This window comes from Cricetulus griseus, chromosome X (assembly GCF_003668045.3).
Source record: "Cricetulus griseus strain 17A/GY chromosome X, alternate assembly CriGri-PICRH-1.0, whole genome shotgun sequence".
Taxonomy (NCBI): domain Eukaryota; kingdom Metazoa; phylum Chordata; class Mammalia; order Rodentia; family Cricetidae; genus Cricetulus; species Cricetulus griseus.
In genome coordinates this window covers 771,956-787,142 of record NC_048604.1, presented here as the reverse complement: position 1 = coordinate 787,142, position 15,187 = coordinate 771,956, and the positions used below count along the sequence as shown (strand labels likewise).

General features: G+C 39.0%; 1 protein-coding gene and 1 pseudogene across 6 annotated transcripts in view; one reads left to right on the top strand and one right to left on the bottom strand.

Moving 5' to 3' along the window:
- Gab3 (GRB2 associated binding protein 3) overlaps positions 1-15,187 on the bottom strand; it is a 136,353-nt gene that overhangs the window by 116,224 nt on the left and 4,942 nt on the right. The gene's annotated exons all lie outside the window — the stretch shown is intronic.
- Positions 8,111-8,507, top strand: LOC100757139 (annotated as a pseudogene).

Genomic DNA, 15,187 nt, shown 5'->3' with positions numbered 1-15,187 from the left:
GAATGTTGAACATTTTAAAAGTGTTTCACAGCCATTTGCATTTCGCCTTTTGAGAACTCTGTTTAGTTTTATGCCCCATTTTAAATTGGCTTATATGGGATTTTTTAATGTTCAGGTGTTGTTAGTTGTTGTTAGTTCTTTATAATATTCTAGGCATTATCATCTAAACAGAGAGAAATTTGAAGCATTTCCACTAAAATCAGGAACAAGACAAGGATGTCTATTCTTTCCATACATATTCAATATAACATTTGAAGTCTTAGCTAGAGCAGTAGGACAACTGAAAGAGATCAACAGGGTTCAAAGAAGAAAAGAAAAGTTAAAGTATCTTATTTGCAGATGACATGATATTATACATAAAACCTTAAAGACTCCAACATGAAAAGTCTACAGCTAATAAACATCTTCAGCAAAGTAGCAGGATACAAAATAGATACAAAATTAGTAGCCTTCTTATATACAAATAACAAACATACTGAGAGAGAAATTGGAAAAACTGTACTTTTTACAATAACTTCAAAAAATAGTTGGGGATACCTTTTGTTTGTTTGGCCTGGTTTTTCGAGACAGGGTTTCTCTGTGTAACAGTCCCAGCTGTCCTGGAACTCACCTTGTAGAACAGGCTGTCCTCAAACTCACTGAGATCCACCTGCCTCTGCCTCCTGAGTTCTGGGATTAAAGGCATCCACCACTGGCCAGAGATTTGAGGATAGCTTTAACTATGCAAGTGAAAGACTTTTACAATAAAAACTTTAAGACATGGAAGAAAGAAATTGAAAAACAACCAAAAGATAGAAAAATTTTTCATGATCATGAATTGGTAGTGTTAATATTGTGAAAATGGCTATCCTATAAATTCAATGCAATCCTCATTAAAATTCCTACACAACTCTTCACAGAAATTGAAAAATTCCATGATAGCTAAAAAGAAAGTCCTGAAAGATAAGAGAATAGCTAGAGGTATCACCACCCCAGATTTCAAGTTGTATTACAGAGCTATAGTGATAAAAAGTGTGGCATTGACATAAAAACAATTCCACATGCCTACAGACACCTGATTTTGACAAAAAGCCAAAAATACACACTGTAAAAAAAACCAACTAGCATCTCTGTGGTGGTGGTGTTGCACACCTTTGATCCCAGCACTTGGGAGGCAGAGGCAGGCGGATCTCAGTGAGTTTGAGGCCAGTGTGGTCTACAGAGTGAGTTCCAAGATAGCTAGGACTAGTACAGATAATAAACTCAGTCTTGAAAAATCAAACAAAAAAAGACAGCATCTTCAACAAATCGTGCTGATCACTGTAGAAGAATGAAAACAGATCCATATGTATTACCCTGAATAAAACTCAACTCCGAATCGATCAAGGATGTCACCATAAGACCAGATATCCTGAATCTTTTATAAAAGAAAGAAATATATTTGAACCCAATGGCAAGGGAAAAACTCTCTAAATAGGACCCAAATAATACAGATGCTAAGACCATCAATTAATAAATGGGACCACCTGAAGCTGAAATTTGTTTGCATAGCAAAGGACTCTATCATTCAAGCAAAACTAAACTACAGAATGGGAAAAATATTTACCAATTACACATCTGATAGAGGGTTAGTATCTAAAATGTTTGAACTATTAAGATTAGAGGCACTGCATTTCATATCATAAGATAATGAAGATCTTTTTGGTTTTAATCTAAAATGTTCCCCACAGGCTCATGCTGTGACCATTTGTCCCCAATTGGTGGTACTATTTTGAGAGGTTCTGCAAACTTTGACTGGCCGTTTATTTCCTAATGCGGTCATGATGTGAATTACTCTACTCTGCTCTGTCACACCCTTTTTACCATGACTAAAACTTCTAAAACCTGAACTGAGATAAACAAGTCCTCCCTTAAGTTGTGATGGGGAATGTACTTCTGTGTATGTTCTTCTTATTGATTGTTGCATAAAGTATTGTTTGGCCAATGAGGCAGCAAGTTAGATGGGACTAGGAGTTAAGGAAGATTCTGGGAAATGTAGTAAAGATGTGATGATCCAGGCAGGAAATGACATAGCAGGGAGACTCATATTTAAGTAAGGACAAGCAGGAAGTGGTTCTTTTCCCCTTCGCTCTTCCTCCTGCTCTTTGTTTTGAGCCACTATGTGATCCCGGGGATGAGGACACCAGTGGAAGGCATCCGATAAGTCTTATAAAATATATAGATTTATGATAATTAAGACTAAGCTAGAAGATGAGAAATCCTAGTCATTGGCCAAGCAGCTTCTGTACCTAATACAAGTCTCTGTGCATTATTTTGGCCATCCACATGGAAGGCAGAACTCAAGCAGGTGGCGGAAAGATTTATCGTAACAGAATGGTGTCAGTGAGTGGGATGACCCCATGCCCCAAGGTTCCCAGAGGAAGAGGGAAACCTGCCTCAACTGCAGGCCCTGTTCGGCTGCTGAGTGGCATTGGAGCAACTTCCATATGCTCTTGATGTCCCCACGCTCTTGGGGATTGGACTCGAAACTCCCAAAATGATAAAGACAGATCCAGATTTTTAAAAAGCCTCTAAAGGTTTTCACTACATTTAAAAATATATATAGGCTTACAAGAGGAAAAAATAACAAGAGGAAATAAAATAGCTGGATACAATGGCACACACCTTTAATCCCAACACTCCAAAAGCAGAGGCAAGCAGATTTCCACAGAGAAACCCTGTCTCAAGAAAAAAGAAACAAAAGGAAATAAAAATAAAATAATAAAAAAGCCACATAAAGATAAAAAATACACAGAAATAAAAGGAGCTTGGGATAAAGATATCATTTATTAGAAGAACACCAGCCAGCCGGGCGATGGTGGTGCAAGCCTTTAATCCCGGTACTCTTTGAGTTCGAGACCACCCTGGTCTACAAGAGCTAGTTCCAGGAGAGCCTCCAAAGCCACAGAGAAAGCCTGTCTCAAAAAACCAAAAGAAGAAGAAGAAGAAGAAGAAGAAGAAGAAGAAGAAGAAGAAGAAGAAGAAGAAGAAGAAGAAGAAGAAGACCACCAGCCAAATGCAAGCCAGAGTGTACCAGGGGCAACAAGACGGGCAGGCAAGAGAGAAGGGCTCCCATGTGCCCTGCAGCCCCTTGAAACCCTATCATGAGTCATCCTGACCTCACCTTGGCATGGTCAGGCACACCTGTAGCCAGCTTTTAGCAGGCGTGGCTTATACTGTCCCCTACAAAGTTGTCTATGCCACAATGTCTGACTTCAAGCTATACTACAAAGCTATAGTGAGAAAAGCAGCATGATACTGGCACAAAACTAGACACATAGATGGATGACATAAAATAAAGGACTCAGAAAAAAACACACTTCTAAGGGATCTAAATGTATATTGGAGGAACTATTATTTTTCAACAAATGGTGCTAAGAAAACTAGATATCTACATGTAGAAGACTGAATTTAAAACCTTATGGCTCAGCCTATACAAAAATCAATTCAGAATTAATCAAAGGTCCTACTGTGTGATCTGAAAATTTGAAACTATTGAAAAAATTCATATAGAAAACATTCCAGGGACTGGAGAGATGACCAGTGGATAAGGTACTTGCTATACAAGCATGAGGATTAGAGCTTGCATCCCCAGAATCTTTGAAAAATCTGATAAGCATGGTGGCCCACCTGTAATCCCACTACTTATGAGGTGAAGCAAAGGATCCATGGGGCTAACTGGATAACTATACTAGTTGAATTTATGAGCTCTGGGTTCAATGGAGAGATTCTGTCTCAGTAAATAAAGTGAAAAGTGAGTGAGGAAGACACCCAACATCAACCTCTGGTCTTCTCATGTATGTGCTGCACACAAAGTCATGCACACCACATACACATATCCATGCAAAACCAATTAAAAAGAAAAAGGAGTCTGATTAATCTCAGTGTGTGCCTTTTTATTTGTAATATTTTAAATAAAATTTCCAAATATTAAATAATGTTAAATAATAAAATAGCTAAGGAGAAAAAGAAACAAAGGAAATCACTTTAGGGTATAGGTATAGGCAGGCTGATGATGTAGCTCAGTAGTAGTGTGCTTGACGGGAATGCAGAATTCTTGGGGTACAATCATTAGCATCACAAAGGAAATGTGTTAAGACACAAGCCTAGGTAATGACTTTTTAAAATAGAACTCCAATAGCTCAAGAAACAACAGAAATAGAGAGGCTGTGGAGAAGGGGGAACACTCCTCCACTGCTTTTGGAGTCCCAACTTGTACAGCCACTTTGGAAATCAGTATGGCAATTCCTCAGGAAAATGAGAATCAGTCTACCACAAAATCCAGCAATTCCACTCTTAGGCATATACCCAAATATATGTTGCACATTCATACAAGGGCATCTGTTCAATGATGTTTATTGCAGCATTATTTGTAATAGCCAGAACCTGGAAACAACCTAGATGCCCCTCAACTGAAGAATGGATAGAGAAAATGTGGTACATTTACACAATGGAGTACTACTCAGCGGGAAAAAGCAATGGAATCTTGAAATTCACAGGCAAATGGATGGAACTAGAAGAAACCATTCAGAGTGAGGTAATCCAGTCACAAAAAGACAGGCATGGTATGTACTCACTCATGTGTGGACTTTAGATACAGAGTAAAGTATTTCCAGCCTGCAGCCCAGGCTACCGGAGAGGCTGGTAAACAAGGAGGACCCTCAGAGAGACATACATAGTCCCCTGGAGAAGGGGAAAGAACAAGGGAGAAGGACAAGATCTCCTGAGCAAATTGGGAGCATGGGGAGAGGGGAGAGGGAACTAAGAGAATGAGAAGGGGAGAAAAAGATGGGTGAGGAAGACATGATGGGGCAGGGAGGTTGAGTTGGGGAAAGAACAGAAGAGAGCAAGATAAGAGATAATAGGGGGAGACATTATAGGTTTAAAGAGAAATCAGGTACTAAGGAATGTCTGGAGAGCTACAAAGATGACACCAACTAACAATCTAAGCAACAGAGGTGAGGGTACCTTAAATGCCCTTTCCTGATAATGAGATTGATACTAATTCATATGCCATAGTATAGCCTTCATCCAACAGCTGGTGGAAGTAGAAGCAGACACCCACATCTAAGCCTTGAAATGAACTGAAATCCAGTTGCAGAGAAGGAGGACTGATGAGCAAAGGGGTCCATACCAGGCTGGTGAAACCCACAGAAACAGCTGACCTGAACAAGGGAGAGTTCTTGGTCCCCAGACTGATAGCTGGGAAACCAGCATGGGACTGATCCAGACCCCCTGAATGTGGGTGTCAGTGAGGAGACCTTAGAAATCTATGGGTCCTCTTGTAGTTGATCAGTTCTTATCCCTAGAATAGGGATGGACTTTGGGAGCCCATCCCACATGGAGGGATACTCCCTGAGCCTAGACACACGGGAGTTGGCCTAGGCCCTATCCAAAGACTATGACAGACTTTGAAGACCTCCCTATGGAAGGCCTCATCCTCCCTGGGGAGCAGAAAGTGTATGGGATAGGTAGGGTGTTAGTTGGGGGATGCAGAGGAGGAGGGGAAGGAGAGGGACCTGGGATTTACATGTAAAATAATTTTCTTTCTAATAAAAATAAATAAATAATGCCCAAATAAAGCAATATTAAGAAAAGAAACAGCAGAAATAGCTGACATATGGGATCACATCAAATTAAAAAGTTCCTATATATGATATTACCAAGGCTATTCGTTATTCTCCATAACCTGATAGAAAGGTGATAGGGAATGTCCTTCTGTGTATGTTTATCCTATTGGTTGTTGAATAAAGTACTGTTGGCCAATGAAGAAGCAAGTTAGGTGGGACTAGGAGTCAAGGAGGATTCTGGGAAATGTAGCAAAGAAGTGTTGTGATCCAGGCAGTAAGTGACATAGCAGCCAGACTCAGAATATAAGCAGGAAATCGTCCTCTGGCTCTTCCTCTTCCTCCTACTCTCTGCTCTGGAGCCGCCATGTGACTGCCAGAAAGACAGGATGAAGGCCTCAATAAGATGAGTCTTATAAAATATATAGATTTATGATAATTAAGACTGCGTTAGCAGATAAGAAATCCTGATCATTGACCAGCAGTATTGCACCTAATATTAATCTCTGTGTGTTATTTTGCAGCGGAACTCAGGCAGGTGGTGGAAAGATTTATCATTATAGAAAGGCCCTATTGCTGGAGATACAACTTATGTCAAACTTATGTCTTATGGAGAAATTGAGCTGGAAGTTAAAAGTAATCATCTGTGGTAGACTTTGGGGAGCCCCTTTTGAGGACCTTACCCTGCCTGGGGAGTGGAGTGGGGATGGCTAGGGGCAGGTGGGATGTTGGAGGGGAGAGGAGGGATTGACATCTGAAGCAAGCTTGTTCCTAATTTGAACTAATAAAATAAAATAAAAATAAAAAAATAAAATAAAAGTAATTATCATTTTTACTCAGCTATAAGCCCTATTGAGCTACAACAGTCTTCAAGATATACTGGTGCAATAATGGCACAAATATGGAAGTAATCAACCATATTTTCATTTGCTTTTAGGCCCCTCCATAAGATAGAACCCATATACAACACTGATTAAATTGCTAAGAACCTGAGACTAGATGGGTCATGGGCCTAGAGAAAACCTATCACTATTATTCCACTAAAGTAATACAGCAATAAAATGGCTCCTACTGACATATTGCTATACACATAGATCTGAGTATCACTCAAACCTACCAATGGTCTCAGTTTCTGCACTAATTGAATCTTAGAATGTGTATTGGGGTCACTGCTAAAGAAAATGGGCATATACAAAGAAACATATACTCTAGAGTTATATGGTATGTCCCCAAAAGGCAAATCGGTATGGACGGGAGAGACATCATTGACTGTCTGGAGTTAGGGATGAGCCTAGACAATGACTACAATCAGGCCAAAAGAATTTATGGAGGCTAGGTAATAGATGATTTTTTAATTTAATTTTTTACATAAATGTCTGTGTCTGCATATATGTAAGAACACAAGTGCTGGTACTCATGGAGGCCAGAGGATTACCCATAACTATAGTTATAGGCATTTGTGCACCACTTGATATGGGAGCTGGAAACAAAACTCAGGTCTTCTGTAAGAACAATATGTACTCTTAACCAGTGAGCCATCTCTCTAGCTCTAAGAAGAAATGACCAATTCCACCTGAGCAAGTACTCAACAGATTTATGATCATTTTCCACATTTCTGAGCTTGTAATTGGAACAAGTAATGTCACTTTCAGTTGATCAAATTTGCACACCAGTCCTCTTGTCTGTAGAGTGATAGCTATAATACTAGAAGGACAAAAGTCAAAAATTATCAAAATAGTAATTTAAAGCAATATTGCAACTCAATTAGCCATCATCAATCACTTGAGAGATGTAGAAATTTGATATGCCTGTTTGACTTGCACAGAAAGTGCATAAAGAGTATGTTATTATAAACATTGTGGTGGTTTGAAAGAAAACGGCCCCTATAGGGAGTGGCACTATTGGGAGGTATGACCTTGTTGGAGGAAATGCGTCACTGTGGGGGCAGGCATTGAGGTCTCTTTTCTCAAGCTTCACTCAGTGTGACAGTCAATCAACTTCCTATTGTCCCTGAGTGAAGATGTAGGACTTACAGCTCCAGCACCACATCTGCCTGCAGGCCACCATGCCTCCCAACATGATGATAATGGACTGAATCTCTGAAACTGTTAGCGAGCCACCCCAATTAATGTTTTCTTTATAAGAGTTGTAGAGGTCATGGTGTCTCTTCATAGCAATAAAAAACCCTAAGACAAACATTATATAGTAAAGATGTCTGTTACAACTACTCTTCCAGGCATGATTTGTTTTCTAAACCAAATAAACACAGTCCTGACACCTGGCATACAGCTTTTTATCTGCCAAATGCTTTCATCTTTTTCTCAACCTGCAGGGACAGCTGAAGCAATCACTTTCAACTGTCAGAGACATAATAGAACCTTATGATATGACCTCAAGTGTTTAAAGTCTGCTGCTGCCTGCTTTAATCTAGTCAGCAGAGACACTGATAACCTCAGAATGTTACAAAGCATTGCATTGACAATATAATACCTCTTTCTCTTCAAGGAGGCAGCTAAGCGGCGGACACTAACATGTAGATCTTTGTGAAGACCCTGACAGGCAAGACCATCACTCTTGAGGTTGAGCCCAGTTACACCATTGAGAATGTGAAGGCCAAGATCCAAGATAAGGAAGGCATTCTACCTGACCAGCAGAGACTGATATTTGCTGGCAAGCAGCTGGAGGATCGTTGCACCCTGTCAGACTACACCATCTAGAAAGAGTCCACCTTGCACCTGGTGCTTTGCCTTCATGGTGGCATCATTAAGCCATCCTTTCTTCAGCTTACCCAGAAGTACAACTGTGACAAGATGATCTGCCGCAAGTGCTACGCACGCCTGCACCCCCCTCCCCCGTGCAGTCAACTGTCGAAAGAAGTGCAGCCACACCAACAACCTGTATCCCAAGAAGACAGTCAAATAAAGCTGCGACCATACCTGGCCCATGATCCTGGGACCAAATAAAGTCCCCTTCCATCAACTGGAGCAGTAAAAAAGAAAGAAAAAGAAAATCCTATTGTAATGATAACATTTTGATTAGGCCTGCTCAGCACAAAGTACAATATCTTTGATTAGAGTTTGCATGCCAGAAAGTGTGTGATTTAGTCTACAAATATCAGAGGACTGAGGCCGGAAGTGAAATTTATAAAGATACAGTGATATGGAACATGCTAATATTTACAAAAGTAAAAGAAATTGCTGTACCATTCATTGGTAGACAAAAGCATTAAAATAGTTAATATATGTTCACGAAAGTACAGGAAAGCATGAACATATAAAAGAAAAACATAAAAGACTGAACAATATACCCAATAGAATTAACAACAGACTAGATAGTGAAGAAAAGAAAGTAATGAACTTTTAAACACTAAGCAATTCTTCACATTTATAATGATACTCAGATCAAAAGAGGTACTGAGAATGTGGCGGCTGAATAGTGGCTCAGCCATTAAAGGCTATGCTCACAACCAAAAATATAAGAGAAGAATGTGGCATCGGTGAGGTGTGAAACAGCCTACTACAGGTGTAATTGGAGTCTCCAAGCCAAAAGAAAGTGATGAAGTCAAGAATAAATACTTAGCTGGTGGAAGTAGAAGCAGACACCCACAACTAATCACCAAACTGAACTGGAACCCAGATGCAGAGAAGAACGAGTGAACAGCACAGGGGTCCAGACCAGGCTGGTGAAACCCACAGAAACAGCTGACCTGAACATCAGGGAACTCTTGCTCCCCAGACTGATAGCTGGAATACCAGCATGGGACTGATCCAGACCCCAGGAACATGGGTTTCTGTGAGGAGACCTCAGAAATCTACGGGACCTCCTGTAGAAGTTCAGTACTTGTCCCTAGCATAGGTGTGGACTTTGGGAGCCCATTCCATATAGAAGAATATTCCCTAAGCCAAGACACACATGGGGGTGGGCCCAAAGGATACGATAGACTCTGATGACACCCTATGGAAGGCCTCACCATCCAGGGGGAGCAGAAAGGGTATGTGATAGACAGGGTTTTAGTTGGGAGGGGGGAGGTGGTAGGGGAGGACCAGTGGGAGAAGGGAACTGGGATTGTCATGTAAAACAATTCTGTTTCTAATTCAAATAAAAAAGTTGGAAAAAAGAATAAATATTTAAAGTATAACTGGAACTAAGGAATAATTATGGACCCATACATTCAAGGTCAATGAATACTATGTTGTGCATATGAGAAAACAATGGAAAACACCTTAAAATACTCAAAAGGAAGAATTCAAGCAAGAATTCTTTATTCTGTAATACCAGAGCTTGGGAGGTGGAGGCAGGATGATCAGAAGTTCAAGGCCTGGACTACATAAAACTGTCACAAAGAAAGGGAAGGGAATGGAAGGGAAGGGAAGGGAAGGGAAGGGAAGGGAAGGGAAGGGAAGGGAAGGGAAGGGAAGGGAAGGGAAGAAAAGAAAAATGAGAAAGCTTAGCTTTTCTGAACAAAGAAAAGAAATAACATCAAGGTAAAGAAACACTGAAGTTATCAAATTTAATGCTGTGTGGGTGATTCACTCCTGTGATCTCAGTACTCAGGAGACAGAGACAAGAGATCTCCTTGAGTCAAGGGTAACCTAGTGATTTTCAACCCAACCAGGTCTACACAATAAGACCCTGTCTCAGAAAGAAAGAAAGAAAGAAAGAAAGAAAGAAAGAAAGAAAGAAAGAAAGAAAGAAAGCTGCTCATGCACACTCCCACATATATACATAGATGCATACACACATATGATCAAAATTAGTATATCCAGGCATGATGCATACCTTTAATCCAGCAGTTGGGAGGCAGAGGCAGAACTCCGTGAGTTCAAGACCAGACTAGTCTACATAGCAAGTACCAGAACAGCCAGAGTTACACAGTGAGATGTTGTGTCAAGTAGAAAAAAATATTTGCCAGCAAAAATATTATTCAAATATTGGGGTAAATCATTTCTGGCCCATTAACTAAGCTCCAGTACAACAATTCAGCCATACAAAACTGAAAACTCATTAGTAGACTTATAGAGCAGAAAAAATATTCTAGAAGTAACTGTGGATGTATAGAAATAAATACAATATTCCAGCTGTGGTAAATATGTGAGTAGAAGTAAAGTACATAACCCTTTAAGGCAAAAATACACGAGAGTTTACACTAGGGTTTCATAACATTTATAAAAGTAAAATGCATGACAATAATATCATGACATCAATGAAAGTGCTTTTGAATATTTTTAAAAACCTTAAATCAATCACTAGGATACAAATCCACACAGAGGTACAATCACAAAAAAGATAAAATTGAATCATAAAAATTTTAATCCAAACTAGGCATGGTAGAGCATACCTTTAATCCCAATACTTAGGAGGCAAAGTAGGTAGATCTCTGAGTGTAAGGCCAGCCAGTGATACACAGTGAGGTATTGTCTCAAAAAAAAGAAAAAGAAAAAAATTAATCCAAAAGGGAGTGTTCCTATAAAAACAAAGAATAAATGAGACATGTAGCAAGACACACTAAAAATTAGTCACATTATCTGTAAATGGTCTAAACAAAAAGATTGTTAAATTGAATAGAGAATCATGATTAACTATAGTCACCTATAATAAAATACTTCAAATTAAAATACTAACAATTAAAATAAAATGATAAATGCATAAAACTAAGAAATAAAACTGGGATGACTAAATGAGTATCAGACAATATAAGTCTTGAAGCAAAGAACAAGAGGTTACTTCATAATAATAAATGGGCCAATTAACCAAACAATTCTAAAACATCTCAGGTTACAAGGCAGCTTATGAATTTGAAATATGGGGAGATACAGAAGCCTGCAGGGAGGGACAAGAAGCAGCACTTGGTTACCTGGTCAGTGATTACTGTGTAGGTAAGAAAACTTCTGCTGAGCCAGGCAGTGGTAGCACATTCCCTTAATCCCAGCATTTGAGAGGCAAAGGCAGGTAGATCTCTGTGAGTTAGAGTCCAGCCTGGTCTACAGAGTTCCAGGACAGGCTTCAAAGCAATACAGAGAAACCCTGTCTCGAAAACAACAACAACAAACACACAAAAAATAAAGAAAAATTCAGCTAAAACAATGAGTTGGAAGCAGAATGCAGTCCACTGCAGGGCTTCTTGAACACTTTTTTTTTTACTTGTGATTCCCCCTTCATCCAAGAAATTTTTATTCAACCCCAGCACATAAGTATATAAAACAGGTATACAAACCAAGCATCTATTGATAATAAACTATTTTTTAAAAAACATTTTTAGATGTATTTATTATGTATACAGTGTCTGTCTGTATTCCCACAGGTCAGAAGAGGGCATCAGATCTCATTACAGATGGTTGTAAGCCACGATGTTGTTGCTGGGAATTGAACTCAGGTCCTCTGGAAGAACAGCCAATGCTCTTAACCTCTGAGCCATCTCTCCAGCTCCAAAGAAAAATATTTTTAAAGTTTTCGGTACACATATAATCTTATCATTTTACTTTAAAGACAGCAATTTTCATACAAATATAATGTATGTGTTTATTTATTTTTAAATAAAGAATTAAATCATTGGCCTGCTCTGTAGGTAAAGTCACTTGTCACCAAGTCTGAAGACCTGAGTTGGATCTCTGGAACCCACATGGTGGAAAGAGAGAACTAACTCTTGCAAGTTGTCCTTTGACCTTCATAATGTGTACTATGGCTCATGTGTACACATATGCTCATGTACTTGTGCACTCACACACACACATACATACACACACACACACACACACACACACACACACACACACTCACACACCAAATAAACATAAAAATTAAACTTACCTGAATATTTGATTCTTCAGGACATAGAACATTATTATTTTTTGGAGGTGATTGCTACTTTGATTTTATAATCATGTAAGTTGAAGATATTGCTTTGCATAAAAATGTAGTAAAAAATGACAAAAATTTAGGGCCATTCCAGAAATTGTTAGAAGTTTTTATACTAATCCTAAGTCAAATTTTATTTAATGACTTTTTATGAACTACAAGCCAACACAGAGCAATTTTAAAAACCAAAGATTCTAACATAATGCAATGCAAAGATATGCAATGAGGAATGACAGTAGGAAAATATTGAAGTCTTTGTTTTCACTAAGTCATTATCTTTCTATAAGAGCAGAAGGTTTTTTGTTGTTTTTGTTTTCTGTTTTTTGTGGGGCTTTTTTTGGTTTTTCAAGACAGGGTTTCTCTGTTTTAACCTTGGCTGTCCTGGCACCCACTCAGTAGACCAGGCTGGCCTTGAACTCACAGAGATCCACCTGCCTCTGCTTCCTGAGTCCTGGCATTAAAGGTATGCGCCACCAATGCCTAGCCTAGGAACAGAAAAAATTTATAAACCATAGAAACAACATATTTAAAACATAATAACACTATAATAACCTATGCCAAGATATTTCAAGAAGTGTTTGTAGGGGTACGGGAGGGAGAGGGAGAAGGGATTGACATCTGAAGCAAGCTTGTTCCTAATTTGAACTAATAAAATAAAATAAAGAAGTGTTTGTTGGTGTGGTGGCTTGCACTTGAAAAGTATGCATATATGTTCAGAGCCAAGATTTTAGTGAGGTTGTAGGATACAGCATGCAAGCACTGCCAGAAACACCTTGGATTCATTATTCATTTGGTTTTGAATTAATTTTTGGTAGGTACACATTTAGCAAGGTTTCACTGTTGCCAAATTTTGTTCAACACTCCATATTCAATTATAAAACCCTATTTTGTGTGATAACCCACAGTTTAAGAAGGTGGGGTATTGGAAAAAGGTGGGGGGGGAGCTTAGATACTCTAAGTATGGGGGAGTTGAACTCTTGCAGGTTTTTCCTCCACAATTCCCATCAAGTACTTATCAGGCCAGCAACTATAGAGTAAACTTAACAGACAGTGAAACATTGCTATGAGTACCACAAGAAACTAACTCTATGAGAAACAACACAAAAGATATAATTTAAGAGGTACAGCTCATTGGAAGAAGATTTGGGCACCAAGAGTAAGGCCCTGGGTTACTTCTCTTGAACCAAAAATAATATTAAATAATATTACTTTTTTACCAAACAAACTACAAAAGGAAATGGGCAAACTGGCCAGGTGGTGGTGGTACATATCTTTGATTCCACGATTTGGGAGGCAGTGGCAGGCAGCTGGAGACTAGCCTGGTCTACAGTGTGAGTCCCAGGACAGCCAGGGCTACACAGAGAAACTCTTGAAAAACAAAACAAAACAAAGAAGGAGGAGGAAGAGAAAGAGGAAGAAGGAGGAGGAGAGAGTTGAACCTGGGGGTGCAGGCTTACAATTCTAGCTACTCAGCAGGATGAGTCAGAAAGAATGCAAGTTCACAGTCATCTTAAACTACAGTCTCCTTGAGCCTAGGGGCCAGTGTGATAAGGGAAGATGCAAGTACAATCAGGGTCTGAGCCACAAGCCTGAGACTCCCACAGACTGCTCCCCTGGTTTGGAGACTGCTAGCCAAAGCTCAAAGCTCAAAAAATAAAATTAATATTTTTAATTTAATGAAACTAGACAGAGAGGCAATAAAATTAAGCCCAAAATAATCAGAAAGAAATAAAAAAGATGAGAGAATAAACCAATGAAATTAAAAACAAATAGTAGAAATCAATGAAAATGAAGACTATTTCTTAGAAAATATCAGAAAATTTAACAAAACTCTAGCCAGAGTCGTCAGGGAAATGGAAAAACAGATAGCCTAAGTTACAGAATAATAAATAAAAAAGGAAGCACCATTACAGATCCTGTAAAAGAAAAGGATAAGAAGGAATATAGCAACTAACCTGATTTCAATAAATCTGGCAGTTCAGTAGGAACCAAGAAAAGCCTTAACAGGCTAAACTAGGGCTAGGAAAATGGCTGAGTGGTTCAGACCACTGGCTGCTCTTCCAGAGGATCCGGGTTCAATTCCCAACACCCATATGGCAGCACACTACTGTCTGTAACTCCAGTTCCTGGAGACTGGACACCGTCACAGACACATGCATGCAAAAACACCAATCCACATAAAATAAAAATAAATAAAAGTTATTAAAATACCAAAAAAACAGGCTAAACTACTACAGATCATTCAACAAGATATGGATCATCTAAATAGTTCTTTAAAGAAATGGAATTCTAAGTTAATAAATACCCTTCCCAGAGAGAGATTGTCAATTTCAAATCATTTCAATAGTGAATTCAACCAGATATATTAAAAGAAGAAGGAATACTAATTGCATGCAATATCTTTCAGAATATACAAGAGGAGAGAACACTTCCTTTTTCATTTTACACGGCCAGCATTATGCTAATATCAGAACCAAACAAAGATAGTCACACGCACACATAAAGGAAAAACTATGTCCGTATCTACCATGAACAGAAGTACAAATGCCCTCAGCAAACTACTAGCGAAGCAAGTCCAAGAATACATGACAACCACGTGAAGCTTACCCAGGGAGTTCATGGCTGGCTCAGCATTAAAAAAAAAAAAACAAAGAAGTCTAGGAATATATCTTGGTAATAGAGTACTTACTAATAGCATGTGCAAAGCTCCAGTATCACAAACATAAAGAGGAATCACAGCAAGATCC